This window comes from Eschrichtius robustus, chromosome X (assembly GCF_028021215.1).
Source record: "Eschrichtius robustus isolate mEscRob2 chromosome X, mEscRob2.pri, whole genome shotgun sequence".
NCBI classification, from domain to species: Eukaryota; Metazoa; Chordata; class Mammalia; order Artiodactyla; family Eschrichtiidae; genus Eschrichtius; species Eschrichtius robustus.
In genome coordinates, this window is record NC_090845.1 from 33,615,044 (window position 1) to 33,620,854 (window position 5,811).

Below are 5,811 nucleotides of genomic sequence, written 5' to 3' on the forward strand. Positions count from 1 at the left end.
ACAGCCGTGTCGCAAGTAATCCAGCAACGTGCACCATTCCACAGATCGTAAAAGCAAGCCTCGGCATTGAAGTGACTTGCCAAGGTTATTCAGCTTCCAGGTGGCAGATATGTGGCATCAGAATTTATGCTCTTGTAGACCCTATGGCTCCCAGATAAGTTTCAGAAATGCTAAATTAAAGTTTCTTTACTACAGGAATTTTCAAAGCTTTTAATATGCTCATATGAAAGGAAAACTCAACCAAAACCATAAGGAAAGTAAAGGTTACTTGCAAAGGGATGTGAAGGAGTTGGACCTCACAAGGGCTGCCTCGCCAAATAAAAAACAGAACACATATTTAAACAGGAAAAACGGCCATATTACCAAGAGTACCAGGTTTACGTTAGTGTGCTCGTGATGGGAAAGCTTTTCTCACTTGATTATCTTATTCACTGAAGTCATATCTCCACACATTGGTAACTTACATGAAATAATCCAGGTATTTTATGCATGGTGTGTGTCGGGAAGGAAACCAGTGCCTGTTCTCACATGACTTGGCAAACAGCAAGCCATCTACCATCTGCAAATACTACCAGAAGGGCTGTTGCGCCTACGGAACTCGTTGCAGATACGATCACACGAGGCCCTCTGCTGCAGCTGGTGGGGCCATGGGCACTGTTCCCCACGGGGTGCCCTCCCTGGGTTTCCACAGTCCTCACCCTCCTTCTGACCTCACTGCATCAATCGTGAAAACTAACTTACATGAGCCTGGGAAACGTGAAAAGAGGACATTGGTACTTAGAGACCGAAATCTTTCTGGCATGGCTGAAGAAAAGACTTCCCCAAGTGTGGTGAGTAATCCCGGAGGCTGCAGCGACCCGCAGAATAGCCCGGAGCTGAAGCCGCATTCCTACCTAGAAGCAATCAGGAGCGGTCTCGACAACTTAGAAGCTAGCAGCTCCTACAGCAGCGAGCAGCAGCTGTGCCCCTACGCAGCTGCCGGGGAGTGCCGATTTGGGGATGCTTGTGTCTACCTGCATGGGGAAGTTTGTGAAATCTGTAGGTTACAAGTCCTGCACCCGTTCGACCCAGAGCAAAGGAAAGCTCACGAGAAGATCTGCATGTCAACATTCGAACACGAGATGGAGAAGGCCTTTGCCTTCCAGGCGAGTCAGGACAAAGTGTGCAGCATCTGCATGGAGGTTATCCTCGAGAAGGCGTCAGCCTCGGAGCGGAGGTTCGGGATCCTTTCCAACTGCAACCACACGTATTGCCTGTCCTGCATCCGGCAGTGGAGGTGTGCCAAGCAGTTTGAGAACCCAATCATCAAGTCTTGTCCAGAGTGCCGTGTGATATCAGAGTTTGTGATTCCAAGTGTGTATTGGGTAGAAGATCAGAATAAAAAGAACGAGTTGATTGAAGCTTTCAAACAGGGAATGGGAAAAAAAGCTTGTAAATACTTTGAGCAAGGCAAAGGGACCTGCCCATTTGGAAGCAAATGCCTTTACCGCCATGCTTACCCTGATGGGCGGCTAGCAGAACCAGAGAAACCTCGGAAACAGCTCAGTTCTGAAGGCACCGTGAGGTTCTTTAATTCAGTGCGGCTCTGGGATTTCACTGAGAACTGAGAGAGCCAGCATGTCCACAACACTGAAGACGTCGACATGACAGAGCTTGGGGACCTCTTCATGCACCTCTCCGGAGTGGAGTCATCAGAACCCTGAAGAGTAGGTGGTCGCCCTGCGTCTTCGGCTCCACCAGCCGAGCCTTCCCCAAGCCAGGGTGCGCAGAGCTTCCTTCACGGCAGCCTGGGGTGGCGTGTCGCTTGGATTTGAGTGGGGTTGTATTTAACCTTGGTCTCATCCACTCCATTATTACAGCCATGGGAAGAGTGAGGATATAAAATAACCTTAACACATATATGGAATTGCTGCTTCTCTAGTTGCTATTTATCTTAGTTGCACCTCAAACTCCTCAGGGGGGCCAGCTGACCAGCCAGAGTTTTCATTGATTGATTCAGACCAGCCTGGCTCCCGTCCTCGAGGACCGTGCAGCTGCCCCTAAAAGCAGCAGATTCATTTATCTTACCAAAGGATTCCTGTGTGGTGAACCTCCCTAGTATACTGAAATAGTGTGGTCAACACTGGATTTGTATATTGCTTTTCAAAAACCACGCTGCACACCTTAGCACAAAACTTGACTTAGGGCTCTGCAGTGTCCCAAATCAGGGGAGAAGTCTTGCTGCGGGACGTTCAGCAGACAGGTATAAACCTTCTTACCTGGGGGTGGGGGCTCTTGAAGTAGCAGGAAGCAGAGATACGGCCCCTCTTTTACGGTTTGTGTTAGGGTCACAGTCAGAGTAATCTTGCACACATGCCTCCAGGGGAAACTCTCACCTGCTGGCTTGTGCCCCGAGGGCTCATGTGTGTTTTTATCTGTAAAACCTGGCTTTGATTTGAAATTTTATAAAAACTTAACAGCTAAGAACAGTTTCTGGTTCTGATATAGCGGTGGTCCTGAAGAGAATTGAGTACAAGTCTTCTGTCATCAGTAGTGATTTTAATTGAAGGAACTCAGAACTTAAGGAACTCCAAGCCTAAATTATTTTTATAGACAGCTGTACACACCAAATGTTTTATTAAAGAAGAAAGTCTACTCTTTACCTGATTTGGAGTAAGAAGGGTGACAAAGGCTGAATTCAATTCCCAGCAGAGGCTCTGGGCCCATTTCCTGTTTCTTGAGTTCTGCTCCCAAAGGCATGAACAAATGGAGTTCAAGCTGTGAGCTCAGGATTTAAAAGGAGGAAACAGCCATTAAACCTACATTTAATTTATTTTATTAAAATAACAAATTGAATAACTGTATTTTGTCAGGCGCAATAAAAACAAAAATTAAACCCAAATTATCAAGAAAAAAAAAATAATAATTCATTTCTCTTCCCACTATTCCATGATGTGTCCCAGATGATAAAAAAACGGACTCTGTCACCGAAGTACTTTATGCAGGCTTAAAGTAGGAAGATGAAAATGAGAATAAAGTATAATTTAATGGCATGTGTAGTTTTTGTCCCCATCACGTGTCATTGGACTAACCCTTGCTGCTGACATATGAGAAAAAGCAGTTTGCCACTTTCAGGCCAAAGAATATGAGAGTCAGTATGCCACCTCTATGCTTTCTCTTTCATTCAGCAACATCCCGGAGAGTTTGTGTTGTGATGGTGGAACTAGAAGATGGAACAGCCTGGATCCATGGGTCACCTGATAGTAGTGTGGCCAGGACAATGTATATCAGATTTCCTCTTCACAAAAATAAATATCTTTGTGTTAAGCCATTCAAAATTCAGGTTTTGTGTGTTGTATCATGCAGCAATCATTCTATCTTATTAACACACGCTATCTTATTAGCTACTTTCTTTGTTTGGCCTATTTTAATACCTTAATAAGAAAGCTACTGATGCATATATTTTTGTGGCAAAAGAGTTTTAATAATATACATAAATCAAAGTTCTCTGCTTTACAGTATTTCTCCAAAATTCATGCCCTCACTGAGAGGTTACCACAAATGAGAGTCTAGTGTGTATCATTTCAAAGATGACTCTAGGATTTCCAATATAGAGATGTAGTATAAAAATACATTCTATTTTTAATTTAGTGGATAAAAGTAACATGTTTTTCTACTTGCCCTTGCCACTTAATAAAATGAGTGTGGATCTTTCCATGATAACACATATAGGTAACCTCACTTATGTAACTATACCCAAAGCAAGTATGTGTCATAATGAGTTTAACCATTCTCCTACTAATTAGAAACTAAGTTGTTTCCCATTTGTTAATATGATTTATAGAACTGAAGTCAACATTTTGGAAATGCATTATAGGGCCCATGTGCATGCTTTCTCAAAGGAAAGATAATGCAAAATGTGAATTGGGTTAAAGTGGAGAAGATTGTATATTTTTATAAATATAGCCCAAATTTATTTCCAAAATTTTTCTTCTAGTTCTGTCTCACAAATTAATGTATTTTAATACCCTACACATTTACAGACACTTTAATTTACCAATCCTTTAAAGTATAGTCAAACTTAAGAGTGAGAAAATATTGTCTCACTAATATTTTGTATTTCCCTGTTTTCTAATTAGGTTTAGCCGAAAATTATATTACAACCTCACTCATATTAAGCTGAATTTATACAGTGATTTCCTGAGTAACAGGATATTTCTTGGAATGCTTTAAAATTCTGATATGTCAACATGGTATTTCTCCTTCATGTGAGAAGCAAGGATTCGATCAGAATGACCAGGTGTCAAGGAATAGGGCCAGACAGGAAAATCTTAGCTAGTGAGGATCCAAGAGGACAGCATTATCCAGGGCCCGTGAGAGTCACATACGAAGCAAGTCCAGGGACCCCGGTGTAGGATAGCTGTCAGGATTCTGAGTCCAGAGCTCAGCATTATGTGGAGAAAGCACAGGAAGTAGAGAAGATGGGGAATTTGGGGGCGGGGAGGGTCCGGGACAAATTACATGAACAGGTTTGGGAAATATCACCGTTGCCAGCGGAGCAGTAGGGACATCTCAGTGTGGTGAGTCTACTGGATGAGAGGAATACTGACATGAAAGACAGCCGCCTTACCTTAGAATACCCCCTACATACTGGGAGTCCAGTGCACCCCTCGTGGTGCTCCAGGGCTTGTGGCTGTCGTGTGTGTGTGTGTGTGTGTGTGTGTGTGTGTAATAATAGCACTTAATGTGAAATCTACTGTCTTAAAACATTTTAAAGTGTACATTACTTTTTGATTATAGGTACAATGTTGTACAGCAGAGCCTAGATCTTATCATCTTGCTTAACTGAAACTTTATGTCTGTTGATTGGTAACTCCTCATTTCCCCTTCCCCTCAGCCCCTGGCAACCACCATTCCAGTCTTTAATTATGTGAATTTGACTATTTTAAATAACTCGTCCAAGTGGAATCATGCAATATTTCTTTCTGTAACTGGTTTACTTCACTTAGCATAATATCCATGATGCGCATGCATATTGTTGCAATTGGCAGAATTTTCTTCTTTTTTTAAGGTTGAAGAGTATTCTATTGTGTGTGTATATACCACCTATGTTACTGACCCTTTAGAGTCGGGCCCCAACAAGGGTCCTTCTGCCTAGTGTCTGCCTTCAAGCCAATAGGAGGCAGAGTTCGGTTCAGAAGCAAAGGAAAGCTTTCTTCTTTGATCAAAGAGTGGAGAGGTGTGTGCTTGTGCTCTAGAGCACGTGCTCTCCCTGACAGGCCAGGCCAGGCCAGGGGCGGGGCTGCTTTATTGGGATCAGCGGGGAGGGGGCGGAGTTCTCACGGGAGGCGCAGACGTGTTACTCGTGCTCCAGATCCCAGTGCGGGCGCCGCGTCTCTGCACACAACCCGCCGAGCTGAGGTGTCCGGTGCACACGTCTTGCACTCACAGTCTGGTCTGAAGTGCCGGGTACAAGGCCTCCGCACGTAGCACCATATGAGCAAGAGAAAGAAGACGAAAGCACAGAGGAAAAGAAAAAAAAAAAAAAGGTTAGACTTTATCGTATTACCCAGATTCTATTTCCCAGGAATTGTTAGTAGCTTTGCTGGTGACAATTCCCTCCTCTGCCTTTCGGCCGGCTCCTCATTCTCGAGGGGCGCTGAGGGGCGCCGGTCTGTCTCCTGTGACTGTTTCCTGCTGATTTGGGGGGTCGTCATAACCCCAGGGAGAGGAGCAGAGCTTCCCACAGCTGCCTTTAGTTTTGATTTTCCCCAGGCCTTAGCCCTAACTGTTTGCGTTCCTGAGCGACCACCCTTGGAAATTTTATAGATT

The 5,811-nt window shown here is 44.1% G+C and overlaps 1 pseudogene; it reads left to right on the top strand.

The window, feature by feature from the left end:
- Positions 1-470: 470 nt before the first annotated feature.
- Positions 471-2,165, top strand: LOC137756665 (E3 ubiquitin-protein ligase makorin-2 pseudogene; annotated as a pseudogene).
- Positions 2,166-5,811: the final 3,646 nt, after the last annotated feature.